Consider the following 17,924-nt stretch of genomic DNA (forward strand, 5'->3'; position numbering starts at 1 on the left):
TCAGCTATGCCAGGCTATATGGCTGCACCTCTGCCAACTCATGAATACATCATTCAAATGAGTGTCATAAACAGACAGAAGTGTTAGTTGCTTCTGTCGTCTAAGCCTTCTGTCAAGAAATAGAATCTGGCTTATTGTTGGGGAGCAAAAGACAAATAGAAATCTTACTAAAATGCAATAAATTAATGACAAACCTAATTGGAGAAATAATCATTAGGTCACTATTCAACTCCACATAGTCTTAACATAATATAAAAAGAACATCGTAACTCCAAATCCAAAGAAGCCTAAAGCCTAAATGATTTACAGGTAATCCATGTTCTTGTGAGCTCACTAAATTTGAAGAGAAAGTAAAATCTATTGTTTTGCTATCAGAAAATGGTAGTCTAACTAGATTATCTATTTCCTAATTATTTTACCTTGTATTATTTCACTTGGTAACTGATGTTTCTTACAAATAATACTGATGTTTTGCAGACAAAAATAAATATATATATTCAATACTATAGGCAAAAAGATGTTTTATTTCAGCAAAAAAGAACAATTCTAGCCTAAAATATACACATTTATAGCAAATTAATAATCTCAGAACATAAAGCCATAACATAATTTTAAATGTGTTTTAAACAATTAAGCCAGCCTACAATTTATATTGTTAAATATACATTGGGTACAAATATTTCAGAATTTACTCCCCTCTTGTCTAGCAAGGTTTACCTTTCACTCCACATTGTAGAAAATACATATTTTTATAGGAAATTTCAGGCTGCAATCACAAATGTTTTAGAACAATATACAATATTAATGTAATTCTTAGTGCTTTTTTATTAGTTTATGAGTAAGTAGTCATTCATTTTTAAGAATTTTCCACCAATTAAAATATAGATTTTTAGATACCAAAGAAGAAAAGTATAAGACTTTTAATTTTAAAATAAAATAGCCGGGCGCGGTGGCTCAAGCCTGTAATCCCAGCACTTTGGGAGGCCGAGACGGGCGGATCACGAGGTCAGGAGATCGAGGCCATCCTGGCTAACACGGTGAAACCCCGTCTCTACTAAAAAATACAAAAAACTAGCCGGGCGAGGTGACAGGCGCCTGTAATCCCAGCTACTCGGGAGGCTGAGGCGGGAGAATGGCGTAAACCCGGGAGGCGGAGCTTGCAGTGAGCTGAGATCCGGCCACTGCACTCCAGCCCGGGCGACAGAGCGAGACTCCGTCTCAAAAATAAAATAAAATAAAATAAAATAAAATAAAATAAAATAAAATAAAAACCACCGCATGTTCTCACTCTTAAGTGGGACTTTTTATTTTAAAGTGGCATGCTCATTTTATAACTTTTAATTAGTAATATTCAATTGTGATCATATAAAAAATTGTCTTGAATGGCTGAGATTGTGTAGTGATTATAAATAAGGCTCAAAATGCCAGCCCCTATCATTTCTACAGCATTCATTCAGAGAATCCTGAATAGGAGGTTGAAACTATTGCTCAATTTGCAACTTCTCTACCTACCATCAATAGCTGGGCAATCATTTATAACTATCTTCAGTGAGTAGCAAGTTCATGACAAAGTCAATAACTATAGAATCAAATGAAACATCAATTTCCATTCAAGATTTAATTTGGCAGCGTAGCACTTTGAAAAATAAGACTCTCATAGAGTATTACTACAATCCCTAAATTTACAATCTTACTAGCATTTCTGCTTAAGTTAGTATGAATTATCATGTTTCTATTACAATAGTAATATAATCGATATAACAATTTATTTTTGATAGTAGCCCTCTCACTTAAAAAGAACTGTTGCATATTGTTCAGTTGTTTATGATTGTTTTCAAAAGATAATACTTCCAATCTCATTGCCTTAACAAATAATACTGCAGAGTTCTGTTGTATTTTGCAAATTTCTATTTTTTATTGGAAATTAGAAAGTTTGATATTTTCTACTTTTAGATAATTTTCTTGGTTATTTATTTATTTATTTATTTTACTTTAAGCTCTGGGATACATGTGCAGAATGTCTAGGTTTGTTACATAAGTATACATGTGCCATGGTGATTTGCTGCATCCATCAACCCATCATCTACATTAGGTATTTCTCCAAATACGATCAATCCCCTAGTCCCCCACCCGCTGACAGGCCCTGGTGTGCAACGTTCCCCTCCCTGTTCCTGTATGTTCTCATTGTTCAACTCCCACTTATGAGTGAGAACATGTAGCGTTTGGTTTTCTGTTCCTGTGTTAGTTTGCTGAGAGTGATGGTTTCCAGCTTCATTCATGTCCCTGCAAAGGACATTAACTCAATCTTTTTTTATGGCTGCATAGGCTTCCATGGTGTATATGTGCCACATTTTCTTTACCCAGTCTAACATTAATGGGCATTTGGGTTTGTTCCAAGTCTTTGCTATTGTGAATAGTGCTGCAATAAACATACGTGTGCATGTGTGTTGATAGCAGAATGATTTATAATCCTTTGGGTGTATACTCAGTAATGAGATTGCTGAGGAAAATAGTATTTCTAGTTCTAGATCCTTGAAGAATTGCCACACTGTCTTCCACAATTGTTGAACTAATTTACACTCCCACCAACAGTGTAAAAGCGTTCCTATTTCTCCACATCCTCTTAAGCATCTGTTGTTTCTTGTCTTTTTAATGATCACCTTTTTAACTGGTGTGAAATGGTATCTCATCGTGGTTTTGATTTGTATTTCTCTAATGACCAGAGATGATGAGCTTTTCTTCGTATGTTTGTTGGCTGCATCAATGTCTTACTTTGAAAAGTGTCTATTCATATTATTGGCCCACTTTTTGATAGGATTGTTTGATTTTTTTCTTGTAAATTTGTTTAAGTTCCTTGTAGATTCTGGATATTAGCCCTTTTCCAGATGCATAGATTGCAAAAACTTCCTCCCATTCTGTAGATTGCCTGTTCACTCTGATGTTAGTTTCTTTTGTTGTGCAGAAGCTCTTTAGTTTAATTAGATCCCGATTGTCAATGTTGGCTTCTGTTGCTTTTGATGTTTTAGTCACGAAGTCTTTGCCTGTGCCTGAATGGTATTGCCTAAGGTTTCTTCTAGGGGTTTTATGGTTTTGGGTCTTATGTTTAAATCTTTAATCCATCTTGAGTTAATTTTTGTATAAGGTGTAAGGAAGGGGTCCAGTTTCCATTTTCTGCATATGGCTAGCCAGTTTTCCCAGCACCATTTATTAAATAGGAAATCTTTTTTCCATTGTTTGTTTTTGTCAGGTTTGTCAAAGATCAGATGGCCGTAGATGTGTGGTGTTATTTCTGAGGCCTCTGTTCTGTTCCATTGGTCTATATATCTGTTTTGGTACCAATACCATGTTGTTTTGGTTACTGTAGCTTTGTAGCATAGTTTGAAGTCAGGTAGCATGATGCCTCCAGCTTTGTTCCTTTTGCTTAGGATTGTCTTGGCTATACAGGCTTTTTTTTTGGTTCCATATGAAATTTAAAGTAGTTTTCTCTAATTCTGTGAAGAAAGTCAGTGGTAGCTTGTTGGGGATAGCACTGAATCTATAAATTACTTTTGGCAGTATGGCCATTTTCATGATATTCATTCTTCCTATTCATGAGCATGGAACGTTTTGCCATTTATTTATCTCCTCTCTTATTTCCTTTAGCAGATTTAAACATAAAATTTAAAGATTTAAACATAAGACTCAAAACCATAAAAACCTTTAGCAGTGGTTTGTAGTTCTCCTTGAAGAGGTCCTTCACGTCTCTTGTAAGTTGGATTCCTAGGTATTTTATTATCTTTTTAGCAATTGTGAATGGAAGTTCACTCATGATTTGACTCTCTGTTTGGCTATTATTGGTATATAGGAATGCTTGTGATTTTTGCACATTGATTTTGTATCCTGAGACTTTGCTAAAGTTACCAGGTTGTGAAGTTTTGGGGCTGAGACAGTGGAGTTTTCTAAATAAACAATCATGTCATCTGCAGACAGAGACAGTTTGACTTCCTCTTTTCCTATTTGAATGTGCTTTCTTTCCCTTGCCTGACTGCCCTGGCCAGAACTTCAAGTACTATGTTGAATAGGAGTGGTGGGAGACAGCATCCTTGTCTTGTATTGGTTTTCAAAGGGAATGCTTCCAGTTTTTGCCCATTCAGTATGATATTGGCTGTGGGTTTGTCATAAATAGCTCTTATTATTTTGAGATATGTTCTATCAATACCTAGTTTATTGAGTGTTTTTAGCATGACAGGCTGTTGAATTTTATCAAAGGTCTTTTCAGCATCTATTGAGATAATCATGTGGTTTTCATCATTGGTTCTGTTAATGTGATGGATTACATTTATTAATTTGTGTGTATTGAACCAGTCTTGCATCCTAGGGAAGTAGCCAACTTGATTGTGGTGGATAAGCTTTTTAAATGTGCTGCTGGATTTGGTTTGCCAGTATTTTATTGAAGATTTTTGTACCAATGTTCATCAGGGATTTGGCCTAAAATTTTTTGGTGTTGTGTCTCTGTCAGGTTTTGGTATCAGGATGATGCTGGCCTCATAAAATGAGTTAGGGAGGAGTCCCTCTTTTTCTATTATTTGGAATAGTTTCAGAAGGAATGGTACCAGCTCCCCCTTGTACCTCTGATAGAATTCAGCTGTGAATCCATCTGGTCACGGGTTTTTTTTTTGTTTGGTAGGCTATTAATTGCTGTCTCAATTTCAGAACTTGTTATTGGTCTATTCAGGGATTCGACTTCTTCCTGGTTTAGTCTTGGGAGGGTGTATGTGTCCAGGAATTTATCTATTTCTTCGAGATTTTCTAGTTTATTTGCATAGAGGTGTTTATAGTATTTTCTGATGGTAGTTTGTATTTCTGTGGGATCATTGGTTATCTCCCCGTTATCATTTTTTTTTTAATGTGTCTATTTGATTCTTCTCTCCTTTCCTCTTTATTAGTCTGGCTAGTGGCCTATTTTGTTAATCTTTTCAAAAAACCAGTTCCTGGATTCATTGATTTTTTTAGAGGGATTTTCATGTCTCTATCTCCTTCAGTTCTGCTCTAACCTTAGTTAGTTCTTGACTTCCGCTAGCTTTGAATTTGTTTGCTTTTGCTTCTCTAGTTTTTTTAACTGTGATGTTAGGGCGTGCATTTTAGATCTTTCCTGCTTTCTCCTGTGGGCATTTAGTGCTATAAATTTCTCTCTAAATACCGCCTTAGCTGTGTCGTAAAGATTCTAGTATGTTGGTTCTTTGTTCTCATTGGTTTCATATAACTTATTTATTTCTGCCTTAATTTCATTACTTACGCAGTAGTCAATCAGGAGCAGGTTGTTCAGTTTCCATGTAGTTGTGCGGTTTTGAGTGAGTTTCTTAATCCTGAGCTCTAATTTGATTGCACTGTGGTCTGACAAACAGTTTTGATTTCCGTTCTTTTGCATTTGCTGAGGAATGTTTTACTTCCAACTACATGGTCAATTTTGGAATAAGTGTGATGTGGTGCTGAGAAGAATGTATATTCTGTTGATTTGGGGTGGAAACTTTTGTAGATGTCCATTGAGTCTGCTTGGTCCAGAGCTGAGTTCAAGTCCTGAATATTCCTGTTAATTTTCTGTCTTGTTGATCTGTCTAATATTGACGTGGGATTGTGTGAGAGTCTAAGTCTCTTTGTAGGTCTCTAAGAACTTCCTTTATGAATGTGGGTGCTCCTGTATTGGGTGCATATATATTTAGGATACTTAATTCTTCTTGTTGCATTGATCCCTTTACCATTATATAAAGCCCTTCTTTGCCTTTTTTGGTCTTTGTTGGTTTAAAGTCTGCTGTATCATAGACTAGGATTGCAATCCCTGATTTTTATTTTATTTTTGTTCTTTCCATTTGTTTTGTAAACCTTCTTCATCCCTTTATTTTGAGCCTATGTGTGTCTTTGCACATGAGATGGTTCTGCTGAATACAGCAGGCCGATAGGTCTTGGCTCTATCCAATTTGCCAGTCTGTGCCTTTTAATTGAGGCACTTAGCTCATTTACATTTAAGATTAATATTGTTATATGTGAATTTGAACCTGTTTTTTTTTTTTTTTTTTTTTTTTTTTTTTTTTTTGATGCTAGCCTGTTCCTTTGCCCATTAGTGAATGCAATTTTTTCATAGTGTCAATGGTATTAACATTTTGGTTTATTTTTGCACTGGCTGATACTGGTTTTTACTTTCCATATTTAGTGCTTCCTTCAGGAGCTCTTGTAAGGTAGTCCTAGTGGCGACAAAATCCCTCAGCATTTGCCTGTCTGTAAAGGATTTTATTTCTCTTTCACTCATGAAGCTTAGTTTGGCTGGATATGAAATTATGGGTTGAAAATGCTTTTCCTTAAGATTGATGAATATTGGCCCTCAATCTCTTCTGGCTCGTAGGGTTTCTGCAGAGAGATCCGCTGTTAGTTGGATGGGCTTCCCTTTGTGCATAGCCTGACCTTTCTGTCTGGCTGTCCTTAACATATTTTCCTTCATTTCAGCCTTGGTGAATGTGACAATTATGTGTCTTGTGGTTGCTCTTCTCGAGGAGTATCTTAGTGGTGTTCTCTGTATTTCCTGAATTTGAACGTTGGCCTGTCTTACTAATTTGGGGAAGTTCTCCTTGATAGTGTGTTTTCTAACTTGGTTCCATTCTTCTCGTCACTGTCAGGTACACCAATCAAATGTAGGTTTGGTCTTTTTACATAGTCCCATATTTCTTGGAGGGTTTGCTCATTCATTTTCATTTTTTTTCTCTAATCGTGTCTTCAGGCTTTATTTCATTAAGAGGATCTTCAATCTCTGATATCCTTTTTTCTGCTTGATTGATTCAGTCATCAATACTTGTGTATGCTTCACAAAGTTCTTTTGGTGTGTTTTTCAGCTCCATCAGGTCATTTATGTTCTCTAAACTGGTTATTCTAGTTAGCAATTCCTCTAACCTTTTATCAAGGTTCTTAGCTTTCTTGCATTGGATTAGAACATGCTCCTTTAGTTCAGAGGAGTTGTTTATTACCAACCTTCAGAAGCCTACTTGTGTTAATTTGTACAACTCATTCTCCATCCCGTTTTGTTCCTTTGCTGGTGAGGAGTTGTGATCCTTTGGAGGAGAAAGGACATTTTGGTTTCTGGAATTTTTAGCCTTTTTGCGCTGGTTTTTCCTCATCTTCATGGATTTATCTACCTTTGGTCTTTGCTGTTGGTGACCTTCAGATGGACTTTTTGTATGGTCATTCTTTTTGTTGATGTTCATGCTATTGCTTTCTGTTTGTTAGTTTTCCTTCTAACAGTCTGGCCCCTCTTCGGAATGTTTGCTGGAATTTGCTAAGGGTCCACTCCCGACCTTGTTTGCTTGGATATCACCAGCGGAGACTACAGAACAGCAAAGATTGCTGCCTGCTCCTTCCTCTGAAAGCTTTGTCCCACCAGATGCCAGCTAGAGCTCTTCTGTATGAGGTATCTGTTGACCACTGCTGGGAGGTGAGTCCCCATCAGGAGGCATGGGGGTTAGGGACCCACAAAAGGAGGCAGTCTGTCCCTTAGCAGAGCTTCAGCACTGTGCTGGGTAATCCACTGCTCTCTTCAGAGCCAGCAAGCAGGAACGTTTAAGTCTACTGAATCTGTGCCCACAGCTGCCCTTTCCCCAGTTTCTCTGTCCCAGGGAGATAGGAGTTTGATCTATAAGCCCCTGACAGGGGCTGCTGCCTTTCTTTTAGAAATCCCTGCCCAGAGAGGAGGAATCTGGAGAGGCAGTCTAGCTACAAAGGCTTTGTGGTGCTGCAGTGGGCTCCACCCAGTCTGAACTTCCCTGTGGCTTTGTTTACGCTGTGAGTGGAAAACCACCTACTCAAGCCTCAGTAATGGCAGTCCCCCATCCCTCCACCAAGCTCTAGAGTCCCTGGCCGACGTCAGACTGCTGTGTTAGCAGTGAGAATTTCAAGCCAGTGGATCTTTGCTGGGCTCCATGGGGGTGGGATCCACTGAGAAGGAACACTTGGCTCGCTGGCTTCAGCCCCCTTTCCAGGGGAGTGAACAGTTCTGTCTTGCTGGCATTCCAGGCCCCCTGGGGCAGGAAAAAAGTTCCTGCAGCTAGCTCAGTGTCAGCCCAAACAGCCACCCAGTTTTGTGCTTGAAACCCAGGGACCTTGTGGTACAGGCACCTGAGGGAATCTCCTGGTCTGCAGGTTGTGAAGACCATGGAGAAAGCATAGTATCTGGGCCAGATAGCACTGTCCCTCACAGCAAGGTCCCTCAAGGCTTCCTTTGGCTAGGAGAGGAAATTCCCCAGCACCTTGTGCTTCTTGGGTGAGGCAATGGCCCAACCTACATCTGCTTGCCTTCCATGGGCTGCACTCACTGTCTAACCAGTCCAATGAGATAAGCTGGGTACCTCAGTTGGAAATGCGGAAATCAGCAAACTTTTGCATTGGTCTCGCTGGGAGCTGCAGACTGGAGCTGCTCCTGTTTGGCCATCTTGACTGGGAATGTTCTCTCAGTTTTGAATGAATACAAAACAAATATTTTGCACAGGAAATCTTCATATATTAGACCTGAAGAACTTGTCTCACTCTAGAATTCTGTAAAACAAATGAACTGATGTTCAAGTGGCTTAATTTCAGTGATTCTTATGCTCTCTTTTGTATGTACTAAAATTGTTGGTAACTCTCCAAGAATATAGATTTCCAAAGAAAATCCAATACTGAAGACCACTTTGAATGTATACGAATTACATTGATGACAATAGTCTCTTCTAATCTATAGAGGCTTTTCATGATAATGCAGGCTTTTTATACTAATCTATACATCTCACTCTTAATTCCTGATCAAATATCATGAAATTTCTAACTAGATCACAAGAGCGATGACTTATAGAATGTTGTTTATTATACAAAATAAAGACTTCACAATATTTTAAAATAGCCTCTTGCTCATTAGTAGCTGTAAAGAGCACAAAAATGAGATACATATTTTCAAAGAAAAATAATATCATATTTTTCCATTCGTAATCAATTGGTACATATTTCTTTGGGTCAAAAAAAATCAAATAAAAAAAATGGAACCTCAAATATTAATATAAAATAACACACTAGGTGATATTTTAATACATTTTTAAAAAGGAATGGTGAAATACAAAAAAGGCTAAATAATGTGGCAAGCTATAATAACTGGTATTTTGATATTTTATTCATAGCTTCTTTTCAATCTGCAAATCCCTTTTATATTACAAAAACACGTTATGATTTCAGTAAGTGAACCAATTTTTTAAATTAGTAATATGTAAAATATCCTCAAACATTTTTTCCTGTTTTAAGTTAGATAAGGTTAGGTTAGTAATGTAATATTTTATATAGAATTTGATTATTTCACTTAAAAATACTTTTTAATGCAATTCTTAATCTAAGTATAACCAAATTACCTTTCCAATACGATGAGCAAATATTTATTGAAATTATATTGATGCATTTCAGGTAACATAAGTTGAGAATCTATATTTATTTATTATGCCAATTTGTTAGTTTATTGTACATATTTTAACAATATTTTCAGCATATTTTCTAGAGAACTTTTGATGAACTCATTTACTTAATTAATGTGTATGTGTATACCTTATTTATTACTTTAACTAAGAATGGCTTTCTTTTAAGAAAGTGTTGTATCAGGATTATAAGAGTATCAATATTAGAAAATAAAATAAAATGAAAAAATATCAGTATATTAATAGACATGTTCATAATGTAGCCTATGAAAATTTATGAAGTAATATCTACAAGCAAAACTATATTTTACAAGTTGAACTACTTACAGAACAACATTTTTCATATGTAAGTAGTTAATAAGTGTTTTTCTCATAAAATTAAACATTTTATGAGAAAATTTGATGAAAGCTTTAAAACAACAAAAAGACACATATATAGTGGTCATAATTTCTTTCATAGTTCTGTTTTTCTGAAATTTAACTCTGTATCTAAATTACTTTTCTACATCTATAAATTTTCCAAATGTGCCAGCTATTGCAGTTTTAAAATAGTGGCTGGCTTGGCAATGTTTCAATAATTCCACCCACAAAACGATTAAAAATAAATATAGTTAACTAATGAAAAATTGTGTCCATCTCTAAATAAAATGAACAACTTAGGATGTATTAAAATTTTTCTAGAAAAACTCATGTAAAATGTAATTATAACTTTTTAATTTTATAAAATAACATATTTAATATTTTCTATTATAAATATATTATTAACTGATATTATATTTATAAAAAGAATGACTCATGCACTGAGAAAAAGAATGTATATTCTGCAGCTCTTGGATGAGATGTTCTGAACATGTCTATTAAGTCTTTTGGTCTATAGTGCAGATTAAGTCTAATGTTTCTTTGTTAATTTTCTGTTTGGAAGATCTGTTCAATGCTTAAAGTGAGGTGTCAAAATATCCACCTGTGATTGTATTGGGGACTATCTCTATCTTTTGTTCTAATAATATTTTCTTTATATTTCTGCATGCTCCAGTGTTGGGTGCATATGTAGTTAAAATTGTTATATTCTCTTACTAGAATGACTCCTTTATCTTTATATAGTGACTTTTTTGTCTCTTCTTGTAGTTTTGGTCTTTAAATCTATTTTGTGTGATATACATACAGCAACTCCTGCTATTTTCTGGTTTCCATTGGCATGGAATAGCTTTATTCATCCTTTTATTTTTAGTCTAGGTGTGTCTTTATAGGTGAAATGTGTTTTTTCATCAATTCAGCTAATCTGTGTCTTTTGATTGGAGTGTTCAATTCATTTACATTCAATGTTGTTATTGATAAGTAAGGATTTTCTCCTGCCATTCAGTTATTTGTTTTCTGATTGTTTTGTCATCTTCCCTTGCTTCTTTCTTTCCTTCGTGTCTTCCTTACAGTGAAGGTGATTGATTTTTGCTGGTGATATATCAAATTTAGTTTCTTGCTTTTTATTTTTTGTGTCTCCATTGTATGTTTTTTGGTGTCTGGGCATTGAAGAGTTAGGTAGTTACTGTAGTCATCACTGTCTGGGCTTATTTACAACCATCCTTCTTGGGAAGGCTTTCCAGTTATTCAAAATGACTTTGATGTTGTGATCTAAGCTGTTTCTGCTTTAAGTCCAGTAACCCTGTGTTTCTTGCAGACTCATAGAGGTACCACCACAATTATCTTATACAAGAAATTGAGGCAATAATTAACAGCCTACCAACCAAAAAAAGTCCAGGACCAGACAGATTCACAGTTGAATTCTACCAGAGGTACGAGGAGGAGCTGGTACCATTCCTTCGGAAACTATTCCAATCAATAGAAAAAGACAAAATCCTCCCCAACTCATTTTATGAGGCCAACATCATCCTGATACCAAAGCCTGGCAGAGACACAACAACAAAAAAAAGAATTTTAGACCAATATCCCTGATGAACATCGATGCAAAAATCCTCAATAAAATACTGGCAAACTGGCTGGGCGCAGTGGCTCACGCCTGTAATCCCAGCACTTTCGGAGGCTGAGGCAGGCGGATCACAAGGTCAGAAGATCAAGACCATCCTGGCTAACATGGTGAAACCCCGTAAAAATACAAAAAATTAGTCAGGAGTGGTGGCGGGCGCCTGTAGTCTCAGCTACTTGGGAGGCTGAGGCAGGGGAATGGAGTGATCCTGGGAGGTGGAGCTTGCAGTGAGCTGAGATTGCACCACTGCATTCCAGCCTGGGTGACAGAGTGAGACTCTGTCTCAAAAAAAAAAAAAAAACATACTGGCAAACTGAATTCAGCAGCACATCAAAAAACGTATCCACCATAATCAAGTGGGCTTCACCCCGGGATGCAAGGTTGGTTCAACATACGCAAATCAATAAATGTAATCCAGCATATAAACAGAACCAAAGACAAAAACCATATGATTATCTCAATAGGTGCAGAAAAGGCTTTTGACAAAATTCAACAGCCCTTCATGCTAAAATCTCTCAATAAGTTCGGTATTGATGGAACGTATCTCATAAGAGCTATTTATGACAAATCCACAGCCAATATCATACTGAATGGACAAAAACTGGAAGCATTCCCTTTGAAAATTGGCACAAGATAGGGATGCCCTCTCTCACCACTCCTATTCAACATAGTGTTGGAATTTCTGACTAGGGCAATCAGGCAAAAGAAAGAAATAAAGTGTATTCAGTTACGAAAAGAAGAAGTCAAATTGTCCCTGTTTGCAGATGACATGATTGTATATTTAGAAAACCCCATAATCTCAGCCCAAAATATCCTTAAGCTGATAAGCAACTTCAGCAAAGTCTCAGGATACAAAATCAATGTGCAAAAGTCACAAATATTCTTATTCTTATAAACCAGTAACAGACAGCCAAATCATGAACGAACTCCCATTCACAATAGCTTCAAAGAGAATAAAATACCTAGAAATCCAACTTACAAGGGATGTAAAGGACCTCTTCGAGGAGAACTACAAACCACTGTTCAGTGAAGTAAAAGAGGACACAAAAAAATGGAAGAACATACCATACTCATGTATAGGAAGAATCAATATTGTGAAAATGGCCATACCACCCAAGGTAATTTATGGATTCAATGCCATCCCCATTAAGCCACCAATGACTTTCTTCACAGAATTGGAAAAAAAGTGCTTTAAAGTTCATATGGAATCAAAAAAGACCCCACATTGCCAAGACAATCCTAAGTCAAAAGAACAAAGCTGGAGGCATCACACTACCTGACTTCAAACTATACTACAAGGCTACAGTAACCAAAACAGCATGGTACTGGTACCAAAACAAAGATATAGACCAATGGAACAGAACAGAGCCCTAAGAAGTAATACCACACATCTACAGCAATCCGATCTTTGACAAACCTGACAAAAACAAGAAATGGAAAAAGAATTCCCTATTTAATAAATGGTGCTGGGAAAATTGGCTAGTCATAAGTAGAAAGCTGAAACTGGATCCTTTCCTGACTCCTTATACGAAAATTAATGCTAGATGGATTAGAGACTTAAATGTTAGACCTAAAACCAAAAAAACCCTAGAAGAAAACCTAAGTAATACCATTCAGGACATAGGCATGGGCAAAGATTTCATGTCTAAAACACCAAAAGCAATGGCAACAAAAACCAAAATTGACAAATGGGATCTAATTAAACTAAAGAGCTTCTGCACAGCAAAAGAAACTATTGTCAGAGTGAACAGGCAACCTATGGAATGGGAGAAAATTTTTGCAATCTACTCATCTGACAAAGGGCTAATATCCGGAACCTAAAAAGAAATCAAACAAATTTACAAGAAAAAAAAACCCCATCAAAAAGTGGGCAAAGGATATGAACAAACACTTCTCAAAAGAAGACATTCATACAGCCAACAAACCCATGAAAAAATGCTCATCATCACTTGCCATCAGAGAAATGCAAATCAAAACGACAATGAGATGCCATCTCACACCAGTTAGAATGGCAGTCATTAAAATGTCAGGAAACAACAGGTGCTAGAGAGGATGTAGAGAAATAGGAACACTTTTACACTGTTAGTGGGACTGTAAACTAGTTCAACCGTTGTGGAAAACAGTATGATGATGCCTCAAGGATCTAGAACTAGAAATAGCATTTGACCCAGCCATCCCATTACTGGGTATACACCCAAAGGATTATAAATCATGCTGCTATAAAAACACATGCACATCTATGTTTATTGCAGCACTATTCACAATAGGAAATACTTGGAATCAACCCAAATGTCCATCAGTGACAGACGGGATTTAGAAAATGTGGCACATATACACCATGGAATACTATGCAGCCATAAAAAAGATTGAGTTCATGGCCTTTGCAGGGACATGGGATGCAGCTGGAAACCATCATTCTCAGCAAACTATCGCAAGAACAGAAAGCCAAACACCACATGTTCTCACTCACAGGTGGGAACTGAACAATGAGATCACTTGCATACAGGCAAGGGAACATCGCACACCAGGGCCTATTGTGGGGAGGGGGGGAGGGTGAAGGGATACCATTAGGAGATATACCTAATGTAAATGACGAGTTAATGGGTGCAGCACACCAACATGGCACATGTATACATATGTAACAAACCTGCACATTGTGCACATGTACCCTAGAACTTAAAGTATAATAATAATAATTTTTAAAAAAAGATCTGATTTTCTGTTCCTGTGTTAGTTTGCTGAGGATGATGGTTTCCAGCTTCATCCACGTCCCTGCAAAGGATATGATATCATTTCTTTTTGTGGTTGAATAGTATTCCATGGTGTATATGTCCCACATTTTATTGATCTAGTCTAATCTTTATAGTAGAATAATTTAAATTCCTGTGTGTATATACACAGTAATGGAATTGCTGGGTTAAATGATATTTCTGGTTCTAGATCCTTGAGGAATCCCCACACTGTCTTCCACAATGGTTGAACTAATTTACATTTGCACAGTGTAAAAGCATTCCAATTTCTCCACAGCTTCAACCGCATCTATTGTTTCTCAACTTTTTCTCATCATTCTGCCTGGAATGAGATGGTATCTCATTGTGGTTTTGATTTGCATTGCTCTAATGATCAGTGATGTTGAGTTTTTTAACATATGTTTGTTGGCCACATAAATGTCTTCTGTTAAGAAGTGTCTGTTCACATGCTTCACACACTTTGATGGGGTTGTCTGCTTTTTTCTTGTAAATTTGTTTAAGTTCATTGTAAATTCTGGATATTAGACCTTTGTCAGATTTTCACTCATAAGTGGAAGTTGAACAATGAGAACACATGGACACAGAGCGGGAATCATCACACACCAGGGCCTGTTGTGTGGTGAGGGGTGAGGGGAAGGAACCTAGAGGATGGGTCAATAGGTGCAGCAAACTACCATGGCACATATATACCTATATAACAAACCTGCACGTCATGAAATAGTTAGGCAGGGAAGTAACATGATACTTTAGGACTAAAAGGAATAAGACACTAAAGCTTAGTATCTTTGTGACCCAGAAGATATAGATTTGTAAAACTGCATAGAATAAAAATGTTGATTTATTGGTTTATTCCCATAATTATATTTTGATGACTCTAAATACATTCCAAATATTCCGAGACTCATGAGAAAGGATTCTAACTTAGCAAATGCTTAAAAATAACATCTGTTTTTGGTGTTTTAACACTTAATTTTATATGCTGTTCTTTATAAGCTGCAGAACAGCGTCTCAAAATGGTTCTTTTTTTAACCAGACGAAACAGTTGTATGTTGCTTCAGTTTCTTTAAATACCTACTGTTTCTTTTGAGATCAAAAATTTCCATCAAGGAAACAAGTCAGCCTGATTGTAACATTTTATGTGTTATATTGCCTTTAAGCACTATGATTGGAGGGCTTTTCTTCAATTTGTTTAATAATCCTTGGTTAAATTAACAAGTATCCAAAGTAAAATAGCTGAGTTACTCGATTCTGTAAGGAGAAGAAAAAGCATTTAATTTCAGAAGATTAACTGAAATGGAAAAGTAAATGAATTAGCAGAAGAATTCATTTAAAGTATCAGAGATATTAAAAAATCTAGGTTCCTTTGGCTATTCAGTATATGAATGCTTAATTATAATTGTTATATGTTGAATGGATATTAGGAATAACTCACCAGGCACCTAAAACTGCCATCATAGTAAAATGAGACAATGTTGAAAAGTAAAAAATATTGTCTGGAATGAAAATATATTCAAGTTAATGCATACTTAAATGTTTTCTATTTAATACTGCAGATTGGTCCTTTGCCCACATTTGTTCAAAACTGTTATTGTAGTATTAGTGTATCCTTTTGGATTGTGCCTTTGTTATGAGTCAATTGAGAAAAATAGTCCTACAAATGATGTGAAAGTTGTTACCATCACAGAATGAATATATAATATTGTTAAAATCAAATACCCACAGAAAAAAAATAATACAATTCTGCCAATAAAAAAAAAAAAGGGAGAATTAGCTGGATTACCATGCAGGGACCCTTGTTCTGTTTCATTAATTTATCCAAAACAGAGGCTGTCTTTCTGTTCTGAGCTACCTAAAGCTGAGGGCGAAGTGACACAAGCACTCCTTTGGCCACACATCTATGACTACACTGGATTAAACCTGAAGCCAGTGCAGCACTGGATCTCACCCAAGACCTGCTACAACTACTCTCTGGCTACTGCCTATGTTCACTCAAGGCCCTGGAGCTCTGCCATCAGTCAGTGGCAAAGCCAGTCAGCCATGTGGGACTAGTATACTTTAATTAACAAGAGTACTTGGGATGTACTGATTGTTCTGTAGCACGTTCACGGGGATTAAGTTTTTCTACTTTGAGGCTATTATAAATAAATACTATAAATAAATTACAAACTTTCTTCTATACATCTTTGGTGTACATAGGTGCTTGTTTCTGTACATATATATAGAAGCGAGATAATTGAGTCATAAGAAATGTATATATTTAGCATTAGTATATATATTTTTTGTAGTTTTCAAAAGTGGTTGTAACACTTAACATTAAAAGCAGTATATCAGAGTCTCAGTTACCCCACATTTTCATCAAAGTCAGTATTGTGATTAAAATTTTTAAAAAGTCCTCTGATAGGTGTATTAGTATTTAATAGAGACTTTAATTTGCATATTCCTGATGACTAATGATATTGAGAATCATTACGTATGCTTACAGGTATTCTGCATTTATTCTTTCATGAAATGAGATTTAAAATGTTTGCTGTTTTTTCTTCAATTGTGTTTTATGACTATTGGCTATTTATCTGTAGGTATACATTATATAATCTTGATACGAGTCCTGACTTCCCTTTTCAGTCATGCCTTTTGGTGACCAAAAATCTCAATTTTAATAAAGTCAAATTTATAAATGTTTCTTTCACAGTTAATCCTTTTTGTATCTTATCAATAAATATATACATTATTGAAGGTCATAAATATATACTTTTTGGTTTTTTTATTTCCTAGGTATATTATTTTATATTTTAGTTTTACCCATGATCCAGCTCAAATTTAATTTTTTACATATGTGTAGGTCTGTATTTGTATCTCTATTTGGTTTATTTAATCTCTTAGCTTATCATTTTGCCAAATTCATGCTTCTTACATAGTAAAAATTTCAAGTAAATCTTGATATTAGGTGACAGAGTTAGCTGATACTGTTCTTCTCTTTCATATTTTTATAATTATTCTGGTTATTTTACATTTCTAAATGAAATTTAGAATTACTTAGTCAGCTTTGAAAAATGCTGATATTTTAATTGGAGTTGCATTCAATTTGGGGAAGACATGAATCTAAATCGTTGAGTTTTCTGATTTATCAGCATGATTATATATCTACTTATTTTTGTCTTGCAAACTTTCTTTGGACAATGTTCTGTAAGTTTTAATGTAAAGTTTTAAATTCTTTAAAAATTTAATTTTAATAAGTTGACATTTCTGATAATATTATAAATGGTAGAAAAATATATTTCCCCTGATTAAATATATCTCTTCCTAGTCTATGTCTTATTGTTAACAATTTGATATTAAGGTCACAAATTGGTGTTTCTTTGTAAATATGAAAGTTTATGGAGACCAAACATATGTAAAGTATACAATGTGTGCTGTATTGCATGACTCATCTTAAGCTTAAAAGTGGCACTTGTAATTTCAAGTTTTACATCAAATGGCCTTTGATAGTACTGGATAGAACTCATATTCTATGGGGGATGTGTACAAAATAATGCCCCCAAGGAGATCCATACCCCAATCCTCAGAATTACTGAATATGTTATTTTACATATCAAAAGAGTCTTTGCAGACACAGTTAAGCTTAAGTATATATAGATAGAAAGATTATTCTGGACATTCCAGGTGAGTCCAATGTATCACTTGAACCCTTAAAAGAAAAAAATCTTCTCTATCTACAGAACTAGAGAGATAGCAGCATGAGAACTC

The 17,924-nt window shown here is 35.7% G+C and overlaps 1 long non-coding RNA gene across 1 annotated transcript in view; it reads left to right on the plus strand.

Annotated features, from left to right (window-relative positions):
- The window catches only part of LOC126954528 (uncharacterized), a 55,987-nt gene that overhangs the window by 17,693 nt on the left and 20,370 nt on the right, over positions 1-17,924 (plus strand). The window lies entirely within an intron of this gene.

The sequence above is a fragment of the Macaca thibetana genome, chromosome 5, assembly GCF_024542745.1.
Source record: "Macaca thibetana thibetana isolate TM-01 chromosome 5, ASM2454274v1, whole genome shotgun sequence".
Classification (NCBI taxonomy): Eukaryota; Metazoa; Chordata; class Mammalia; order Primates; family Cercopithecidae; genus Macaca; species Macaca thibetana.